The sequence below is a fragment of the Solanum dulcamara genome, chromosome 2, assembly GCF_947179165.1.
Source record: "Solanum dulcamara chromosome 2, daSolDulc1.2, whole genome shotgun sequence".
In the NCBI taxonomy this organism is placed as follows: domain Eukaryota; kingdom Viridiplantae; phylum Streptophyta; class Magnoliopsida; order Solanales; family Solanaceae; genus Solanum; species Solanum dulcamara.
Genome location: NC_077238.1, coordinates 53,221,074 through 53,244,850, shown reverse-complemented (window position 1 = coordinate 53,244,850; position 23,777 = coordinate 53,221,074). Strand labels below are relative to the sequence as shown.

Genomic DNA, 23,777 nt, shown 5'->3' with positions numbered 1-23,777 from the left:
AGAACTCATTCCAAAGTACAAAAGTATGGGATGTAATGGATCCCACCTGGACTAATACATCCTCAATGATCCCATCTGGTATGGCTACTGAGCGGTCTTCTAGTTGCAACAGAATGGTGGTAGGCTTCGAATTTCCTATACCCAATTTCTTAAACATAGAGGTATGCATCAAATTGATGCTTGCCCCCAAATCACATAATCCTCTTGCATTCACACAACTGCCAATAGTAACCTATACCGTGAAACTCCCCAGATTTTTCTGCTTTATTGGGAGCTTAACTTATTCAAAATTCTTGAACTGCACTCCTCAGTGAGTTCTACTGTTTCATACTTAGCCAACTTATTCTTTTTGGCAACAATATCGTTGACATACTTGGTGTACTTAGGAATACCCTGCAAAATATCAATCAAAGGTAAATTAATTAGTTCTTATTTAAGCATGTCGATGAACTACTCAAAACATTCCTCCTCCTTCTTTTTCTTAAAATTTTGTGGGAACAGAGAAGGAGGTTTTATTTTTTATTCTTCATTCACCTTTTGCCTGTTGGAATCCCCTTCTTACCCAACTTTTCCTTTACCTTTCAACTCATCCGATTTTGATTAGGAAGTCAATTCAGTTAGTTACAAACCACTATGGGTACTTACTGCGTTTACCTGTTTAGGGTTTGGATCAGTATTTCCTGGAAAACCTCCTTGCTGGTGAGAGTTTTGTGCACTTGCCAACTACCCAAGCTATTTTTTGAGTTCTGAGTAGCCAACTGATTTTGATGCACCTCTGCAGCTAACTTTGCCAGATTAGACATAATTTGTTTCAATATATCCTCTAGACTCATGCTTCCTGATTTCCCTGAGATCTAGTTACCTTTTCCTTGATTATTGTACTATTGCCCACATCCTTTTGGCTATATTGGATCTGCCCTTAATTTTGATTTCCACCCCATGAGAAGTTCGTGTGGTTTCTCCAATTCAGGTTGTAAGTATTTCCATAGTTTTGGGTAACTCCTCTCCTTGGTGCATTATCCACAAAATTTATAGATTCCGGATTAGCTCCATAATAATCTGCTAAATGTTCACTACTTTTGCAAATTTCATGACATATTGGTTGTTGTTGAACTATATTCACTGCCGCTAGTTATTGTCCCAGTTCCATATTACTAAAATATATGGACGTCATATTCTGCATTGATGCAATTTGTGCTGTCAAGGCTGTCATGGCATCTACTTCTAACATTCCTGCTTGTTTCTACACCACGAGCCTGGAATTCCCTCCATTCCACTAAGGATTTCCCTGAGAGATACGGTTCAGCAATGTATATAGCTCATTATAAGGTTTCTCCAGCGTTTGTCCACCTGCAGCCGAATTAAGGAGAATTTTGGTATTAGGTTCCAACCCCTTAATAAAGGTATGGACCAACACCTCATTCGCCTGATGATGGTGGGGGCAATTGATGAGCAGAAATTTAAACCTATCGCAAGCTTGATATAAATTCTCTCCAGTTTTTTATTTAAAGCTAAGAATTTCACTTCTCAACTTAGCTGTCATTACCGAATTAAAGAACTTGATTAGAAATTTACGAGCTAAGTCATTCCAAATAGTGATGGAATTGGGCGGTTCCGACTTCAACCACCTATTTTCCTCCCCCAATAGTGAAAAGGGAAACAATGTTAATCTTATATAATCCGAAGATACTCCTATTAGGGTGTAAGTATCGCTGATTTCCAAAATGTTTTGGATATGTACTTGGGGATCTTCATAAGGCAACCCAGTAAACTACCCGTTCATGTGTAAAAGTTGCACCATATTCTATTTCATCTCAAACTATCCTCTAGCCGGCGGTTTCAGAATACTGGATGTGACATTTGTTGTAAATAAGACTGCCATATCTAACACTGTCCTTTCTGCCATCTCCATAGGTATTTCTTTGGGAAAACCATCACTTGGCAAACCGTGATTATTCTCCAAATTAATTTTTTATATGGGGTATTGAGAGGCAGCTCATCGCCTTTATTGATGGAAGAATCGTTCAGGCTTAAATAATGGCTTAACAAGCTCCTTGCCTCTACCTAGTCTAATGCCTCAGTCACCTACAAAAATGCACAACTAAGATCAAGTTGGCAATACTAACACAATAAAAATAGAAACTTCAAAGAAAAATAATTTACCTAATTTAAAGTCCCAGCAACGGTGCCAAAAACTTATTACCTCCAGGTGCACACATCAGTGTACGTGGTCTAACAAGTAATATAGTATTTCGTGCCATATATCGAACCCACAGAGACTTTATGAAGACCACTTATTTTTATTTAAAGGACTATACCGATTATGTGTGTTGTGAGAGACTAAAATAATGCTATCACTAATTTCTTTACTATGATAAAAATTACAACTACTTTTAGAGTTACGTAGAAAATTAGGTTATGCCAAATCCAGGGTGGCAGCATAGAATGAAGTCAAACGTAATACTTTCCACCTTTAGTCTCAGATGAGGTGTTTAACTACTAATTTATAGGGTTACTAATACAATTATGATCTTCCAACCTCTAATTGTCTATCTTTATCGATAGTCTAACTGCATTCTTGAGTAGGGATAGACATAAATCAATAAAAATTCATTTAGTTATCTTCCTATTTATTAACCAAACATGGTATATAGTTATGTGTCACTCTCATCCGGCATATGAATCACCCTAAGTTACCCTACCACTCTCATTTAGTTACCTTTGTTTTATCTCCTTATTTTCTTCTAAATCCAGGGTAGACAACATATGTATTTTAATGCCAGCCAAACATTACAATAGTTAAAATGAAAATATAGGAGTAATTATAATTAACAACTCATTATCGATAAAAGAGTAGATTGTATTATGTCATAACTTCGTACCTACAGCCCCAGAATAAGGGCACTTAGCCATTCATGTTCAAACAAAATAAACAATGCATTAGTTCATACACTTTAATCTTAAATAGAAAAGAGAAGAAAAGAAAAACCTAAAATCTGTGTATCCTCGTCGCTGTGCTCTCTCAAAAACTACATGAACCCCTTCTCCATATTCCTAGGGTTCTATTTGTAGGGATTTTTAAATAACCCTATAATCCTAAGTTGACCCAGACTTGAATAAAAAAATTAGACTATGGGGATTTCAGCATTTTTACCCCTGGCGCGGCACACCAAGAATGCATCTCAGTTGCTTACCCTCTAGCACGGCACGCCAGTAGTGCATCCAAGATGAACCTCTATAGTTTATACCCTAGCGCAGCATGCCAGCACTGTGCTAAGGATGCTTGTCCCATTTTTCACTCTCTTCTTCTCCCATTCAACTTGCACTTCTTTCCACTAACTTCTTTAAAACACTGACTTATCTCCAAAAATCCTACAATCACTACATACAACTTAATGCAACCTTGTTCTTCATTCTATTTAAAATATACAATTATATTTCTAAAATATTCTCAAAATAACTACTAAATATGGGCAAACAAGGCACATGGGCATATATATATGCCCAAGATCACTAGCCTAATACTATAGGAGATTTGTGGAAGTGTTTTCATTGATCTCATCACCTTTCACCAAGTTGAGTCAAAAGAAGGTGAAGTTTCAATGGTCAAAAACATGTGAAAAGAGTTTCCAAGAATTGAAGGATCGTCCCACTACCGCTTCTATCTTGACCTTACCGGAAGGGTCCAATTGTTTCATAGTATATTGTGATGCCTTAAGGGTTGGTCTTGGTTGTGTATTGATGCAACATGGTAAGGTAATAACCTTTGCTTCTAGCCAACTTAAGATGCATGAACAAAACTATTCAACCCATGCTCTTGAACTAGCGGTGGTTGTCTTTGCCTTGATGATTTGGAGACACTATCTTTGTGGTGTCCATATAGATGTGTTCACCGATCATAAGAGTTTACAATATGTGTTAAAGTTAAAAGATTTATACTTTCAGTCACGTATATAGATTGAGTTGTGTAAGGATTATAATATGAGTGTGTTGTATCATTCATGTAATGAAAATATGGTTACCGATACACTAAGTAGGTTGTCCATGAGAGTGTCGCAGATGTTAAAAAAGATAAGAAAGAATTGACTAAATAGGTTCATAGGTCGGCATATTTAGGTGTGCATTTGGTTGATTCCAATGATGAAGGTGTCCTTGTTCATAATTGTTCGGAATCATCTCTTGTAGAAGATGTCAAGGCCAAGTAAGACCAAAATCCAATGTTGGTTGAGTTAAAGAAGTCGGTTGCTAAAAATGCCATTGAGGCTATCTCCGAAGGGGGAGATGGTATGCTACGTTACCAAGGTCATTTGTGTGTACCTAACATTGATAGGTTAAGAGAGTTGATATTAAATAAGGCCCATAGTTACCAATACTCGATTCATCCGGCTTCCACCAAGATGTATTGTGATTTGAGAGAAGTGTATTGGTGGAATGGCATGAAGAAGAAAATAGCAGAGTTTGTAGCTACGTGTCCAAATTGCACACAAGTTAAAGTTGAGCATCAAAGATCGGTAGGTCTAGCCCAAGATATTGAAATTCCTACTTGGAAATGGGAAGATGTCAATATGGATTTTGTAATGCGTTTGCCTCGTATTAAGAAGAAACATGATTCCATTTGGGTTGTTGTAGATCCGATGACCAAGTTGGTTCATTTTCTACCGGTTAAGACTTCCTATTGTGCCGAAGATTATGCTAAGTTTTATGTACATGATTTTGTAAGACTTTATGGTGTGCCCTTGTCCATCATATCAAATTGATATATACAATTCACTTTACACTTTTGGAGGTTATTTCAAAAGGGTCTCGGTACAAAGGTTAAGTTAAGTACTGTTTTTCACCCTTAAATCGATGGTCAAGCCGAAAGAACAATCCAAACTTTAGAGGATATGCTAAGGGTGTGTGTTATTGATTTTAAAGAAATTTGGGATGAACATTTGCCATTGATTGAGTTTGCCTATAATAATAGTTGTCACTCTAGCATCCAAATGGCTCCTTTTGAAGTATTGTATGAGAGGAGATGTTGGTCCCCGATGGGATGGTTTGAAGTTGGTGAGATAGCCTTGATTAGTCCATATTTGGTTATCGATGCTATGGAGAAGGTAAGACTCATAAGGGAGAGTTTGAAGATGGATCAAAGTCTTCAAAAGTCTAATTTAGATGTTAGGAAAAGAGAGCTTGAATTTGAAGTGGATGATTGGGTCTATTTGAAGGTTTCACCCATGAAGGGTGTAATGCGTTTTGACAAGAAAGGGAAATTGAGTCCTGGATATATTAGACCTTACAAGGTATTGAGACGTGTTGGCAAAGTGGCTTATGAGTTAGATTTGCCATTTGAGTTAGCTATGGTTCACCCAATGTTTCATGTGTCTATGTTGAGGAAGTTTGTGGGTGATCCAAACTCCATTGTGCCCTAGAAAAATTTAATTTTTGAGGAAAATTTGACTTATGAGGAAGTTTCGGTGGAAATCTTAGACCAGCAAGTTAGGAAGTTACGAAACAAAGAAGTTGTGTCCATCAAAATGTTATGGAGCAATCAACAAGTAGAAAGTGCCACTTGGGAGGCGGAGGCGGATATGATGAAATAATACCCGTACCTCTATCCCTCTACTCAAGCCTAAGTAGTAAGTTGTTCTTGTTCAAACTAGTTGAACCCTTACATATTCAGTTCCTCCTATATCATTCATATGCATGCATGTTCATGCAAAAGTTGATTTCAAAGTTATGATTTTATGTTAAGTTGATGTTTACATGTTTTATGTATTTTTAAAGTGTTCCCATGTACATGTTAGGTTGCTAGTCCTCTTTCCCATGTCCTTCCTATATTAGTTGAATCTCATTTGAGGATAAATGTTCCCAAGGGGGGATATTGTAACATTCCTCAAAACCCTCATAAATGCCTTAAGAATGCCTTGGGAATAGGCTGCTCACGTAACACATTATCCTTATTCTTTTTGGAAAATCTGAGTCTAGTATGTCGATCAGGGGGTCAAAACCTCTTGGAAAATGGTCTCGGTGTATTTTTAGGACTTGCGTATTAAAAGATAAATTTTGTCAAAAATTACACAAAGTAGTGACGTACGCGAAAGCTTCGCGTCGCTCACTTGTTCCCATTCAGTGGAATGTTTTCTCGAGTCAAAATCTGGCCAAATTTCATTCGCTAAAAATTGACTTATTTGGGAGCAGTCGCAGAGCTGAGAGAAGTTTTTCGTTCGAATTCAGTTTTTAAGTAAAGGCTCTTTAGACTTTTTCCTAGTTGTTAGTTAATGAACCTGGACTTTTTAGGGACTAATTCTACTCTATAAACTATCCTAAACCCTCAATTCCATTTATTCTTTTTTAATTCACATACTCAAACATTTCTCACTCTACAAGGGGTTCATAAGGACTCCATTGAAGATTTCCAAGAAATTCACTCAATCTCTCCATCAAAATTCTACAATTCTTCCAAATTCTTTTGTTTTCTCATTCAAAGTATGTGAGGATTAATTCATGGGCTCTTTTCACCCATGAAGTCCCAACTATTTCAGAAGTTTTCATTCAATTTACAATTAATTATAACCCTAGTTTTGGTGAATTATATTGGGTTGATTTGATTTCACTTTTATATGTTATCAATGATCTTTATATGCATGTTCTCATATGAATTTTATGATTTTAAGTTGATGTATATATGCCCATGAATAAAGCTATATTTTCAAGCTACAATTATGAATTTAAGAAGAGTTTATGAGTTGATCATGAGTTAAATGATTTCTAATAAAAGTTTTATATGAGTTAAAGTTGAGATTTATGATTCTAAAGTTAAATTTATGATGATTATCAGAGTTAAGATCAAAAGATATTTAAAGATGGTGATAAGGACAATTCTCACCGAAGTTATGGATTCTTATGAATCACTCAATACATGAGCTATTCCTAATATGTTTTAAAGATGGATTGATAGGCAGTTACTATCTTTCTCTACTATGTTATGATCATGTATATGAGTTTCCATTGAGCTATTGACTAAGAACCGAGAGGACTTCTAGGTGGGGTTCGGTCCAGTAATGCAATTAGTTACCCAAGAGAATCCTAATAGCAACCTAAAGTCCCAAAATATGTTGCCCACATAGGTTGCCTTCATGTCCTAGCTAGTGGATCCACATATAGCACATTTGTGTTGAGTTGAGTTACCTTTGGAGTCTGCCCGGGCAAGGTAGTCTCTTCTGTTTTGATGCAGGAGTCATTGGTCTTTCTTGATGCAAGATTCTTCGGATTCTATGTAATAGCTTGCATGGTCTTTGTTGTCGATTAAAGGTCATATCCCATATAATTTCAAGTTAAAGCGATGAGATGTCAAGTTATGAGTTTAAAGTTGAAGTTGTTATGATATGCATTGACGAAGAGTTTCTTATTATTTAAATTTCTTTTAAACTATACTCATGTTGATTATGATTGGTCATGCATCCTATGGCATATTGATTATGTTCTTTACTTTTTCATGCATACCTCACATACTTAGTACATTCAAACATACTAATGCATATTTTTCCTACATTATCTCATAATGTAGGGATGGACGATACTCATGATCACCCCACTCGTGGCTAGAGATTTTCTTTAGATTTCAAAGAAGTTGGTGAGTCCTCATTCTACCAAGGACAAGAATTTTATTCATCTTACTATTGTTTACACTTTATTCTATTGTTAGGGTGAGCTAGGAGCTTTTCCTAAGCCCCCGTCAAAGACTAGACTAGAGGCATGTTTAGACGATATTATGGTGTAGTCCAGTTGAATATTTATACAGTTGATCTCCCTCAGTCCTATTTCCCACTTAATGATTACTTTTGCTCATGTTTATTGTCACGACCCACCCTGTAGGCCATGATTAGGGTACGACCTAGACCCCCCGTATACCTATCTATCAGCTATGGTCAAATTGAACTGTTTTATATAAAACAATATCATGTAACAGAGCTCTATTGGACGATAACATTTTCATAAACTTGTAGCCCATTTCGTTTGTATCGTAACATGAAAGGACATGCAAGCTGACAAGGCTACCATAACATAAAAACATTTAGCATACGTCGTATAGGCATAATTGAGACAACTTACGCTTAAACCACATACACATGACTATAGACCTCTAAGAATAGTAACCGCAACATATGGTGGGACAGGTCCCCCGCCGTACCCCTGAATAAACAAATATATACATCGCAGGACCAGTACCCAAAAGCTAGGCTCTGAAATAGTGGAGCACTTCCAACATAGCTAAGCGGAAATCCTAAGCAGGTGGATCTCCGAAATGAATATATGTACCTGCGGGCATGAAATATAGCTCCCCGAGGAAAAGAGGGTCAGTACGATATATGTACTGAGTATATAAAGCATAAAACTTCATAATTGAGACAACCGCTAAAATAGGGATACAGGGGCAAGTATAACATTTATCCATCTACCGTACCTGCATTTTATAAAATAAAGGCATACATGCTATCATCACGTATTGTATCCGGCCCATTCGGGGACTCAATGTAACATATGCATCATTTGTCATCATAAGCACATATATACCATTAGCGTTGCAGAATGTATAGCCTGATCCGGGTATATACAAAGTAAATGCCGAGGAACGATGGCCCGATCCACATATCTTATAATAATGCCGAGGAAAGACGGCCCGATCCAGATATTACATAATAATGCCGAGGAACGACGGCCTAATCCATATATCGTATAACATATCATCGAATGAACGACCTAATCCTTACATAGAAAAATATGTCGAGGTACGTTCGGCCCGATCCATACATATCATAATGCATATACATGCATGTAAAGCTCTATAACATGTCAAACATCCCTTAGACATCACCATAAAGCATGTTGAAGAGCCTCTAGGTATAGGAGCTTACACATCCCAACACTATTCAACCTATAGGAGGCTCAAGGGTCATATTTCAACTACTTCAAGGCCCTTATCATTCAAAAGTGGGTACAGGTCATGATTTACATCCACAATCTATAAATGGATCTATCTCCAAATCCATGTTCTATAGTACCTATAGTGCAGTCTTTCTAGAAGTAGGAAAGGGCGTGTTTTACATGTACCACTTTCTATCACATGGAAGACTTGAAAAGTAATAACTCAACTTGTTACAGGAGTTCTAGCCAGTAGGAAGTGAACAAGAGCCTTAACTTACACTTAGAGTTTTAAGAGTGGAATAACTCCCAATTTCCTATACATAATACTTACATCTAAGTCATGCCAAAATATAAGAAAGGGTGGCTTCACATACTCATCCCTTTCTAACGTATGGAAGGCTTGAGAAGTCCTAGTTCAATTACTGTAAGAGTGCTTTCATCAAGGAGTACATAAGAACTGTGAATTATACTTGGCATTTACGAGTAGCTTTACCCTCAAGTTCATATCATTCACTATTTAACTTGAATACATGCCAAAATAAGGAAACGTTAGCTTTACATACACTACTTCTCAGCATATAGAAGACTTGAGGGATGGGGGCTTAACTACTTTAAGAGTCTTAACACTTAGAAGAGAGGACGAATTATGAATTATGAATCATGTTCAGAGATCATGAATAGAATTACCCCAAGCTTCATACACATAGAATTTGTCACTTAAATCTAAGACATGCCCAAAAGAAAAGAGAGACAAGCATTATATACTTATGCCAAAACATGCCAAGAGAAAGCTTCACATACCATTTACGGACTTCTCTTAATCACGTTCATGTCGTCGTCCTCTAAACCTATTTAACATGGAAGTAATATGAATATTAACAACCCTTGTCTTTCCAGCACCTTAAGTTATACACGAGTATTTATAGAACTCATCCCCTCTCTTGCCTTCTCGACTAGTTCATTACCTAGTTAAAGAGTTAACAAAAATTGGGCAGCATCTCCCCTATAATGTGCCCTATCCGAATTTCCAATTATACTCCTAATAGCTACAGCCAACCAAAAACAATAACCTTCAGCATATATATATACAATTCACATCAACCTTATACAACATAAACTCCAAATGACTTGCTCGAAACCGCGATACCAAAGTAGGGCTTTTAACCTTTATTTCATGAAATCTTTAATTGTATGAAACGAAGGGTCGTGTGTCTGAAACCAGAAGATACCATGCCCCAAATAAAATATATTCCATCCCTGCAACACACCACCATATAACCAGCAGCTTCAGCATCACAACACCACGCACTATTTGACTTTAATTTAACTACGACGACTTCAATTTAAATTATTTCTAACGTCGAGCATTTATACGAAGTTTGTACACTTCCATCAGCATAAAAAATGTATAATACACCCTATAAAAACACTATAAACATTAAATTAAAATGAAAGACCTTACCTTTCCCGAAATTGGCCAAAACTCGCCAAATTTGCCTCGGAAGTTTCTTAACATGCTGAAACTCTAGCGGACTGTTTGTATATTTTTGGTACTACTTAAATCCATAAATTTATGTTATTAAAACCCTAATAACATGTCCAAACCCTTACCAAAACGTGGGATAATAAAACCACACCATACCTTAATTAACGGCTTCCCAAACTTGCTGAAAATTGGCTTTGGAAGCTCTTGCTGCGGCTGAACTTCAGTGGTGTTTGCAGCCCTATCTTGCTGCCCCAATTCATTAATTTAAGTTGTTAAACACCTTCATTTAATCGAGGGATACCTTAAATAATTAATTTACATAATGGAATCGGAGCTTACCTTTCACTTTGGCCAAAGCTGTCTCTCTTCTCTCTTAGTCTCTTAGGGTTTCCTTCTTTTATTTTGTTCTAAATGCTGAATAATGAACTATGTACAGCATGTAATACATATATATGTACCTTATTAGGAGGTGAAACGTGGCATCCCCTAGGAGTGACATGTGGAAGCCCCCTAGGGCGCCACCTCAATCATGCGGCCAATACAAAGCTGCCACGTGGCAGTGTGGGGTCCACTCCAAGTAGGTGAGTCATCTACTTGCTTCAAGTAGGTGCATCACCTGCTTGCTTCAAGTAGGTGCATCATCTCCTTATATCTCTTCCATAGTTTTGTAATCTCGTCTCACTTTAAGAGCCTATGTGTTTTTTGCTACTTAAACTCGACGTGTACTCAAGTAGCTTAGTATGCAAAATGTCCCAAATAATAGCTTTCACAAGTATGTCGAGTCCTACGACTCACTACTTAGCCTCCAACTTCTTTTGTATTCTTGTAACCCTATTTCCAATCTTCTCTCTTATGGAGTATCTCCTTCTCCTTTTCTTAAGATTATTTGATAGCATTATAGATTATCCGACTCACATGATGACTTCTAAGAAACTTAAGAGCCTTTCTAGAAAGTTAAGAAATTTAAGAAGCATTCCAAGGTACCAAAGTACGGGGTATAACATTTATGTTGTTCTTTACCTTATGCATGAGATGTATGCTAAGATGGCTTATTGTTGGAGTCCCTCACATGTCGATCACCTTGTTACGACTAGAACCTAGGTCGGGTCATGATAATAATCCCAAAGAAATCCAATTGATTCAAATATTAGAAATATGAAATACATCACCCAATGTCAAAGTTTTACCAGATGTGAGTTTGAGAAAAACCTTTCCTTTTCCAAGAACTCTTGTTATCCTTGAGTCACCAAGATAAACAATTTTTTCTCTTTTTTCAACTTTGGTGTATGACACAAAATCATTTTTGTTTAAACAAATGTGCCTTGTCGCACAAGAGTCTATTAACCTGTTTTTCACATTGGCCTCAATATTTATATCTGAAATGACCACAATAATTATATCATCTATTTCAGCTAAATTTAATTTTAGCTTAGCAGAATTGTCATTTCTTTCGGATATTCTTTTACATTGAGGTGTATTTTTTAAGAAGATTATATTATTAGTATTGGACTTGTAACCATGTCAACTTACTTATCTGTATTTTTCAACACAATAAGAAGCTTCCGGCAGAATGATTGCAATAGTTGTACCCAGGATAGCATCTGTAACACCCCCTAAAAATGTTGTGTGAGGTGTTCCAATTCTCAACGAAAATGATACTACTTCTGTATTTTGGGCATAACTTTTCATAGGTGGTCTAAATTAGATTATTCAAATTCCTGTGTAACCCCAACCGTATTACCTACAACTTTTGTGAAGACCATAACTTAAGATTCGGAGGTTAAGTAGGTCAAATAAATTAATTTTTGCAAGATCCAATTTTATAATAAAATAGAGTGTTTGTAGAAGAAAAATGAAATCTCATGGTAGGGAAATCCAATTTAGTTGATTCTTGAACGACATGAAAGGAGACTTTTAGAGATACAATTCATATGAGAGACCAAATTCTAATTAGAAAGTTATCTTGTTCAAACGTTGCTTCGAAAAAGGGTATTTCGTAAAAAGAAGATTCATCTCACTAACCATGGAAGATCTAGATCCATTTGACATCACCCATGACATCAATAGTCCTCTATGTTACATCACCAATGACATCAAAATCCTCCATTAAATTTTCATATTATTCTTTATAATTATTTTAATTATTGTTAGGTCTCTCCTTTACACCTATAAATACACACCTTATTTCATCATTTTATTTATCAAGCCTTCTCAAGCAACTATTATCTCTATATACTTCTTTACTCATTCTCAAATATAGTTTTAGTTTTTAGTAGTGTAATTCATATACTCTGAGCAGTACACAAAGCGCTCTGATGAGGAGAAAAGGCTAGGATTGAAGAGTGTTCATTGATTCCTGCGATTTTAGTAAAGCTTCAGATTCCAGGTATGCAAGGCTTTAATGAGAGTATTTCTTCCACTATCATGCCTAAAGTAGTTTGATTATATTATAAATTATATTTATTTAACCAATTTTCTTCAAGCTTCACTCTAAGGTATGTGGGTATTTATCCATGGGTTCTTCCTCCCATGTAGTCCAAAACTCTTTCAATAAAATCTTTTGATTTCAAGAAAGTTTTTCTTATGGGTAATTCTTATTTCTACTTAATAGCATGAATCATGGTTAAATTAATGATTATTGGTCTATTTTGATGCAAAAATAATTTCATATGTATGAATTGATGGTTTGCAAGTATTTTCTCTATTTAACTCTTTAAAAGTTCTTGAAATTTATTGTTGGTTATTTAAAGCATGATTTTTAATTGATGAATTTCAAAGTATTTATGCATAATTTTATTTACATACATGTTTGAAAGTTGAAGTGATTTGAACACACCTAGTTTTACTGTGTTTTCAATGAATTTTGACTTGAAAGTTTTGATTTCAAATAAATGTTATGAAAGCAATGTCTATGATCAAAAGGGAGTCTTATAAAATAAAATAATAATAAAATGATATGAATGATGAATTCTTTATGCAATAAGGAAAATTCTTGCATATTTGAATAACCAATAGTTTTAATGAGCTATTCTACCAAATATGATGTTTTGAATTCTCAAGCTATATGCTATGACTATTTTGATGTATTAAACTAATCTGTGGGTTTGACTTAGTACCGAATGGGTCATTGAGGTATGATTCGGTAAGGGAATTCTAGTAGTAACCCCTTGTCTTATTAACTATGTGTCAATATAGGAGCTCTATAGGCTTAGGCTAATGGATCCACGAAAGCCCTTAAAGTTAAAATAAAATGTAAAGTTGACGGAGTTGTACCCTAGGCAAGTAGACTCCCCGATCAATGTAGGAGGTTATGTTGGATTCCATGTAATAGCTCACATGGATTTCATGTCGGTTATAATCATCTTTCCATCAATGATCATTTCAAATGCTATTTACATGATTAATCATGTATGTATATATCCACATATATATGATTTAAATTTTATCCACTTTATTTCTTATGCATGCACTCATTGATGTACTTTACTTTATAAATATTCTAAATGTTTTACATTGTATTGCATGTCTACATACTTAGTATATTCAAATGACTAACGCATACTTTTTCCTACATGATATCACCATGTAGGAATCGGTGCTCCTCCTTCTTCTCTTCCACGTGGCTAGTTGAGATTTCATTTGAAGGGTACCTTTGGTGCGTTCTTATGTTCTGGGAATAATACTCCTTTACCTTTCCAGCTTATGATATGTTGAGACCTTTAGACACTTATTATTGAATTTCCTTCTATTTTGATTGAGGGTGAGCTAGGGACTTGTCTTAGCCCCGTTAAATCTAAAAGCTAGACATATTGTTGGACATATGTAAGTTAAAGATTTAATATTATGATTTCCACTTATTTGATATTGTTGGACATATGCAAGTTAAAGATTTACTATTATCATTTCAACTCTATGAAAGGCTAAAGGTATGCTAAGAGGCTTGTTTGAGGTACTTTTAGGTTCCTCATTCTCCATTTCACGTCTAGGACCTAGGCTTGAGTCTTTGAAAACTTGGTATCTGAGCCCGAGGTTTTGATTGGTCCTCAGAGTCCAACATACCATGTCGAATAGTGTCTTGTTAATGGGTGTGAAGTGTGCCACAATTTTTAATAGGAGACTATGAGGCATTAAGGAAAAGTTTCCCTTCTTTCATGATTCGTGTCGTTCCTTAAAGTTTTCCTAAGACTTTCTTTATCTAAAAAATCATTTTGTGTTCTATAGATAATGCCTCCAAGAAGGGTACCTCCACATAGAGAAATGGTTGCTAATGAGGACCAAGATCCTTCAATTCTTGAGGGTCCACATGATAAGGGAGTTACACTGGTGGAGTTCTGAAATATCATCACTTTCTTGGCCCAAGTCGTGGCCAACCAAGCTAATAAAATTCAACAAATTATCTAATTATGCTCCTTTCATGGTTTCCGACCCAAGGAAAAGAATGAGAAAATTCATCTTCTATATTTCTAGTTTGGTATCTAAAGAATGCAAGACAGTCATGTTGATCAAAGAGATGGACATCTCTCGACTTATGGCATATGTGGAAAACTTTGAGGATGAGAAATTAAGGGAGAAGTCAAGACTGTTTAAGAAGGCCATGATGGTGGAAGATTCACTCACCAAAAGTTCAGTTATAGTGGTGGGGGAAAGGTCCAAGGTGGGAAAGATTCATGGGAAAAGGTCTCATCAATACTTCTCTTCCAAGGTTCAACAAGGACAAAAGTGTCAATCTATGGGTGCTCAAGCTCTCCCCACTTGCAAGAAGTGTGTCACAGCCCAACCTAGGGCCTAGTCATAACTCAGTGATCGAAACCCCAAAGGGATCCAACCAAGCCTCTTGTATATATCATAAGCATACATAAGGTGAAATATAAAAGCGGAAACATCATAAGAAAGTCTAAAACCATGAATAGAAATCTGAAAATATGTTATGACAACATAAACTAAAACATACGTCCAATTAGATGCCTCTAAACATGAGTTTGGGTGGGCTAAGACATGTCCCTAGATCACCCTCAATATAGAACATAAGCAAAAGTCTTTTGAAAAGAAAACAGTAACCAACTTGAAACTAGTCCCCGGTCAATGAGGACTCACCACAACACCTTTGGATAGGAACGCCTACTAGTTACGTAGACGATAAGGATCTTCAACCTCAATCCCTACATTATGAGACAATGTAGGCAAAAAGTATGCATTAGTACGTTGGAATGTACTACGTATAAAGGCGTGACATGCAACGTAAATCATAGAATGCAAAGGTCAAGTATAACATATGATAAGGTGGAATACGTAAAGTCATGAAAAAATCATATTGACCAAAGCATTTAAAAAGTATAAATTCAAAATCATAACATTCTTAAGAGATCATACATATGTGGGATAGGAACCATAACCGACAATAAGACCATGCGAACTATAACATGGAATCTAATGATACCCACATTGAGAAGGAGGAGGCTACTTTGCCAAGATAGACTCCTAATCATGAACATGTGCTATTTGTGGATCCACTAGCTAGGCCATAAAGGGAACCTATGGTGTCACGTAGTTTATGAGACATGAGGTTGCTACTAACACTTTTCGTAGGTCCCCCACCTCAAGTCCACTCGGTGCTAAGTCAAATCCCACGGAATACATACATAACATAAGATCATGATTTCATATATCATAGTCATGATCATAGGCTTGAAATCATAGAGTAGCTCATTTTCATAATATACTTATAATGTGAGAATTGTCCTTTCATCATTACAATCATATTTGCATAATTCATATCGTTAGACCTTAGGTCACCACATAGGGTCATAAGTCACCTTACCTTATAACTTACATCGAAAACCATAATTTGAAGTATACTTATAATTCATGATTATAATGGAAATACATAGTCATAATTCATACTTTGAAAATTCATGACCATAGCTTGGACTTGAAATTAGGGTATGACATGAATGCATGATCAATTGACTTAAAAATTATGAAATTTACTTGAAGATATGCATGATCATAAACTTTATATCAGCCCATACATAATTCATATAGATAATATTCTTTAGAAGTAGAAATCAAAATACTCATAATTTACATCATAAATCCTAAAAATCAAAATAGGAAAATTTATTAAAAAAAAACACTTCAATTTAGTTCAATAACCATCAATTTATATCAATAATAGACTCATGATGATACTTTAAATCAAAATTCATGCAATTAGAGTAGAGATCACAAAACCTATAAAATATCATACTTTAATTTCATAGAAAACTTTAAGAAATTGATTGGGCTTCATGGATGAAAGAATCCATGAATCAATACTCACAAACCTTGAGGGAGAACACCAATTAATTTGGAAGAACTTGAGATTTTTAATGGATAAATTGAGTGAATTTGCTTGAAGTCTTCAATGGAAACTCCTGAGAGCCTTTTTGTAGAGAGATAAATATTTGATAGATTAATTGTAGAAGAATGAATAGAATTAGAGGTTTAGGTTAATTTATAGAGTTGAATTATGTCCTAAAAACATCTAGGTTCATTAACTAATAATTTGGAAAAAGTCTAAAACACCCTTAAAAAACTAAATTTGGCCAGGAAACCTTTCCAAGTCCGCAACGCGGTCCCGTTGCGACCAACTCGGCCGAAACTGCTTCCTAGGACCGCGACGCGGTCCTATCGCAGACATACTATTTTATGGATTCTTTGAAAATCCTTCTTCCGATCTACGTGTCCTAAAAATCCACCAAGACCATTTTGTTGCAGGTTTTGACCCCCTGATCAATATTTAGAACTCAGATTTTCCAAAAAGATTAAGGATAATGCATTATATGAGCGGCCTATTTCCAAGGCATTCTTAAGGTATCTTGTGGGCATTTTTGAGGGATGTTACAATAGCTCCCCCTTGGGAACATTCGTCCTCGAATGAGATTCACCTTATACAGGAAAGACATAGAAAAAGAATTTATAAACCCGACATGGACATGAGGACACTTTGAAAAATGCATAGAACGTGTAAACTTCATACTTAAAATAAGACATAGTCCTTGAGAGAAATTATTTTCATGCATCATGCATGTATATGAATAACATATGGAACTGAAGCATAGAAGTTTAATCGATTTGATCATAAGCAACTTAGTACCTTTAGTCTTGAGTGAAACAAAAGAGATAAGGATATTGCTTCTTCATGTCCGATTCTGCTTCCCACATAGTACTCTCTACTTATTGATTCCTCCAGCACACTTTGACAAATGCAACGTCTTTATTTCTTAGCCTCTTCACTTGGCGGTCTAAAATCTCAATTGGGTCCTTCTCATAAGTCAAACTCTCTTCAATACTCACATTCTCCCTTGGTACAATTGAATTTGGATCACCCACAAACTTTCTCAATATTTACACATAAAACACCGGATAAACTAAAGCCAACTCAAGTGGCAAGTCTAACTCATATGCTACTTTGCCAATGCGCTTCAATATCCTATACGGTCCTATATATCTAGGGCTCAACTTCCCTTTCTTACCAAATCGCATTACCCCTTTTTAGGTGAAATCTTTAAATACACCATATCATCCACATCAAAGTCAAGCTCTCTCCACCTAGTGTCTGAATAGGACTTTTGACGACTTTGAGCCATTTTCAATCTCTCTCTTTTGAGCCTTACTTTCTCTATTGCATCAATTACCAAATCTGGACTAATAAACGTCATCTCACCAACTTCAAACCACCCCACCGGACACCTATATCTTCTCCCGTCGAAGGCTTCAAAAGGACCCATTTGGATGCTAGAGTAATAACTATTATTATAAGAAAACTCGATCAATGGAAAATGGTCATCCCAACTTCCTCTAAGGTCAATCACACATGCCCTTAACATATCCTCTAAGGTTTGAATTGTCTTCTCGATTTGCCCATCGGTTTGAGGATGAAAAATGGTACATAGCTTGACTTTAGTGCCAAGACCTTTTTGAAACGACTTTCAAAAATATAAACTATATTGAGTACCTCTATCCGATATAATCGACAAAGGAACACCATGAAGTTTCACAAGTTCACGAATGTACAACTTAGCATAGTCTTTGGCACCATAAAAAGTTTTGACTGGTAGAAAATACGCTGATTTGGTCATTCGGTCCACAATGACCCAAATAGAATCATGTTGTCTTCTAGTACAAGGCAAACCTGTGACAAAGTCCATATTCATATCTTCCCACTTCCATGTAGGAATTTCAATTTCTTAAGCTAGACCTCCCGGCCTTTGATGTTCAACTTTCACTTGTTGGCAATTAGTTCACTTAGCCATGAATTGTGCTATGTCCTTCTTCATGCCATTTCACCAATACACTTCCCTCAAGTCATGATACATCTTGTGGATCCCAGATGAATTAAATACCGAGAACTATGGGCCTCATTCAATATCAACTCTCTTATTCCATCAATATTTTGAACACACAACCGAACTTGGTAACGTAGTACCCCATATTATCCTAGGGAGAAAGACTCAATGGAAATTTTGGCAATTGACTTCTTCAATTCGACCAAAGTTGGATCATTGTCTTGCTTGGCCTTGACTTCCACCGCAAGAGATGATTCTGAAACATTATGTATAAGAACGCCTGTATCATTGGAATCAACCAAACGTACACCTAAAAATGATAATCTATGGACCTATTTAACTAATTCCCTTTTACCTTCCTCAACATGTGCAAAACTACCCATAGGCAACTGACTAAGAGCATCGGCTACAACATTTGCCTTACTCGAATGGTAGAATACGCTCATGTCATAATCTTTTAGGAGTTCAAGCCACCTCCATTGCCTAAGGTTTAAATCATTTTGACTAAACACATATTGCAAGCTTCTGTGGTTGGTAAACACATCAACATGCACCCCATAAAGAAAATGATGCCAAATTTTCAATGCAAACACAACCGCCGCAAGTTCAAGATCATGGATTGAATAGTTTCTTTCATGTACTCTAAGTTGCCTAGAGGCATAGGCTATAACCTTACCATGTTGAATCAAGACACAACCCAAACCAACACATGAAGCATCATAATAAACAACAAACCCATCTGAACCTTCGAACAATGTCAAAATAGGAGCAGATGTAAGATGATCTTTCAATATTTGGAAACTTTTCTCACATTCTTCCAACCATTGAAATTTTGCCTTGTTTTGTGTCAACTTAGTTAAAGGCGAAGCAATATATGAGAAACCTTCAACAAACCTTCTGTATTATCTGGCTAAGCCCAAAAAGCTTCTAATATTTGAAGGAGATAATGGGCCAATTTTTAACTGCCTCTGTGTTTTTTGGATCTACTCTAATGCCATCATCGGACACCACATGGCCAAGAAATGCAACCTCTCTTAGCCAAAATTTGCACTTACTAAATTTAGTGAATAGTTTCTTTTCCATCAATGTTTGCAACATAATCCTCAAGTGACCCATATGATCTTCCTCATTTTGAGAGTAAATCAAGATGTCATCAATAAACACCACTACAAACATATCCAAATATGGATTGAAAATGTGATTCATCAAATCCATGAATATAGCGGGAGCATTTGTCAGCCCAAACGACATTACTATAAATTCAAAATGACTACACATTGTTTGAAAGGCCATGTTAGGAATATCAAACTCCCTTACCCTCAATTGATGATAACCGGAACAGAGGTCAATCTTAGAAAAATAGCTTGCTCCTTGTAATTGTTCAAATAAGTCATTTATCCTTGGGATTGGATAATTTTTCTTTATGGTGACCTTAATCAATTGTCGGTAGTTTATACACATTCGGAGTAACACATATTTCTTCCTAACGAATAATACAGGAGCACCCCAACATGAAATACTTGATATTTTAAAACCCTTATCCAACAAATCCTTCAATTGTTCTTTCAACTCCTTAAGTTCTGCCGGATCCATATGGTAAAGAAGAATAGAGATAGGTTGGGTACCGAGAAGGAGATCTATGCCAAACTCAATCTCTATTTCAGGAGGAATTCCACGCAAACCATTGGGAAACACGTCGAAGAACTCATTAAATATAGGGATCGACTCAAGAGTAGGAGTTTTGGAATTAATGTCCCTAACTCACACAATATGATAAATGCACCCTTTGGAAATTATTTTCCGAGCCTTAATACATGAGATGAATCGACCCTTAAGTACTGAATCATTTCCCTTCCATTCAAGAATAGGCTCATTAGGGAAGTGAAGCTTAACCATACGAGTTCTACAACATATAGATGTATAAGCAGCATGTAACCAATCCATACAAAGGATGAAGTCAAAATCAGTCATATCAAGTTCAACAAGTCAAATGGAAAAAGTTTGTGCAAGATCCATAGGGGACAATTTCTATAAGCTCTCTTAGCTAATACCGAGCCACCAACGAGAGTATAAACCAAGAAAGGTTGTATTAACACTTTGTATCACACATCAAACCTCATAGCAATATAAATACAAGTTGGCCCCTGGGTCAAGTAATGCATAAACATCGAAGTTAAAGACTCGTAACATACCCGTGACCATATTGGGAGACTCATCAACCTCTTGCCTAGCTTGAAAAGCATAGAATCGATTATTGTGTTAGCCACCCTAAGGTTGAGCTTGGGTGCCTTGTTGTACTTGGACTCCTATAGGACAACCATCTCCACCCTTGTTATCTACAAGAGAGAACTCGGATCGCTTATGTCCCATCTTGCCACATCCATAGTAAGCACCCATTCCGATCAAACACTTTTCTCCATGATTCCTTCTACACTTTGCACATTTTAGAAAAGAAGGGTTACTAGCATTTGCTCCTCCTTCTCCTTCAGATTTAGGGTATGGTACCCTATCCTTATCAAACTTCTTCCCCAAGCTTTGGCCTTAATGAGAGCGTCCACTGCTACCAACGGTCTTAGTATTAGAGAACCCATCTTCATACTAGGCCCTCTTAGAATCCCTCATCCTTATTTCTTCGAGCTTTTCTCCTTTAATTTATTTAGCAAAAGTCACAAACTGAGATATGTTCATCTACTTAACATGCATAGCAGAGCAATATTCCTTAGCAACCAAGTCAGACACCCCCGATACGAATTTACTCATTCGGACTCGTGGATCAGCAACCATTAAAGAAGCATACTTGGATAGCTTAGTAAACTTAAGGGCATAGTCCCTCATCCCCATATTTCCTAATCGAAGAGTTATGAACTCCAACACTTTATCCTACCTTAACTCAAGAGGGAAAAATTGATCAAGAAAAGCAAGTTTGAAAGCTTCCCATTCGATAGGAACTTCATCCACCCTCTCTGATTTCTATTGAGTGTACCATAGTTGAGCAACACCTTTGAGTTGGTAAGCTGCCAACTCTACTTTTTCTTCCAAAGTTACCCCCATAATACCCACTATCTTGTATACCTCATCAATGAACTCTTGATGATCCTCATCAACCTTTGATCCATGAAATTCTGAAGGATTCATTCGTGCAAAGTCCCTTACTCTTGAGGCTGGAGTAGGAATATTAGGAGGAGCCACGACACCTTGGTTAGTCACTACTCTAGATAACATAGTGATAGTGGTTTGGAAATCTGCATTAGTTACTTGGTACGGTAAAGGACCATTATCATAAGGAGCCGAGGAAGCTTGGGCTTCATTAACATTCTCTCCCCTTGGAAATTGTGGTCTTCTTGGAGCCATCTTTTTGAAAATCACAAAGAAAGACCGTTAGGGAAAAGAAGTCTTAAACGTCTCAACAAAGCCTCTTGTACATATCATAAGCATACATAAGGTGAAATATAAAAGCAGAAACATCATAAAAGAGTCTAAAACCATGAATAGAAATCTAAAAATATTTTATGACAACATAGACTCAAACATACATCCAACTAGATACATCTAAACATAATTCTGGGTGGGGGCTAAGACATGTCCCTAAATTACTCTCAATATACAACATAAGCAAAAGCCTTTTGAAAAGAAAATAGTAACCAACTTGAAACTAGTCCCCGGTCAATGAGGACTCACCACAACACCTTTGGATAGGAATGCCTAATAGTTATGTAGACGATAAGGATCTTCAACCTCAACCCCTAAATTATGAGACAATGTAGGCAAAAAGTATTCATTAGTAAATTAGAATATACTAAGTATGAGGGCATGATATGCAATGTAAATTATGGAATGCAAAGGTCAAGTAAAACACATGATTAGGGGGAATACATAAAGTCATGAAAAAATCATATTGACCAAAGCATTTAAAAAGTATAAATTCAAAATCATAACATTCTTAAGAGATCATACATATGTGGGATCAAAACCATAACCGACAATAAGACCATGCAAGATATAACATGGAATCCGATGATTTCCACATCGAGAAGGAGGATGGTACTTTTCGAAGGTTGACTCCTAATCATGAACACATACTATTTATGGATCCACTAGCTACGCCATAAAGGCAACCTACGGTGGCACATAGTTTATGGGATATGAGGTTGCTACAAAAGCTTTTGGTAGGGCCCTCACCTCAAGTCCACTCGGTGCTAAGGTAAATCCCATGGAATACATGCATAACATAAGATCATAATTTCATATATCATAGTCATGATCATAGGCTTGAAATCATAGAGTATCTCATTTTCATAACATACTTGTAATGTGAGAATTGTCCTTTTATCATTACAATCATACTTGCATAATTCATATCGTTAGGCTTTAGGTCACCACATAGTGTCCTAAGTCACCTTACCTCATAACTTGCATCAAAAACCATAATTTGAAACATACTTATAACTCATGATCATAATAGAAATACATAGTCATAATTCATACTTTGAAAATTCATAATGATAGCTTGGACTAGAAATTAGGGTATGACATAAATGCATGATCAATTAACTTGATAATCATGAAATTTACTTGAAGATATGCATGATCATAAACTTTATATCAGCCCATATATAATTCATATAGATAATATCCTTTAGAAGTATAAATCAAAATACTCATAATTTACATCATGAACCCTAGAAATGAAAATAGGAGAATTCATGAAAAACTCTTCAATTTCATTCAATAACCATAATATTTTATCAAAAATAGACTCATGATCATACGTTAAATCAAAATTCATGCCATTGGAATACAGATCACAAAACCTATAAAATACCATACTTTAATTTGATAGAAAACCTTGAGAAATTGATTGGTCTTCATGGATGAAAGGATCCATGAATCAATACCCACATACCGTGAGTGAGAACACCAATTAATTTGGAAGAACTTGAGAATTTTAATGATGAAATTGAGTGAATTTTCTTGAAGTCTTTAATGGAAACTCTTGAGAGCCTTTTTGTAGAGAGAGAAATATTTGATAGATAAATTGCAGAAGAATAAATAGA

The 23,777-nt window shown here is 36.0% G+C and overlaps 1 non-coding gene across 1 annotated transcript; it reads left to right on the top strand.

The window, feature by feature from the left end:
• The first annotated feature begins 1,427 nt into the window (after nucleotides 1–1,427).
• On the top strand, nucleotides 1,428–1,534 carry LOC129881333 (small nucleolar RNA R71). The gene has a single exon (XR_008765558.1). It is a non-coding gene; the product is annotated as a small nucleolar RNA R71 (small nucleolar RNA).
• Nucleotides 1,535–23,777: the final 22,243 nt, after the last annotated feature.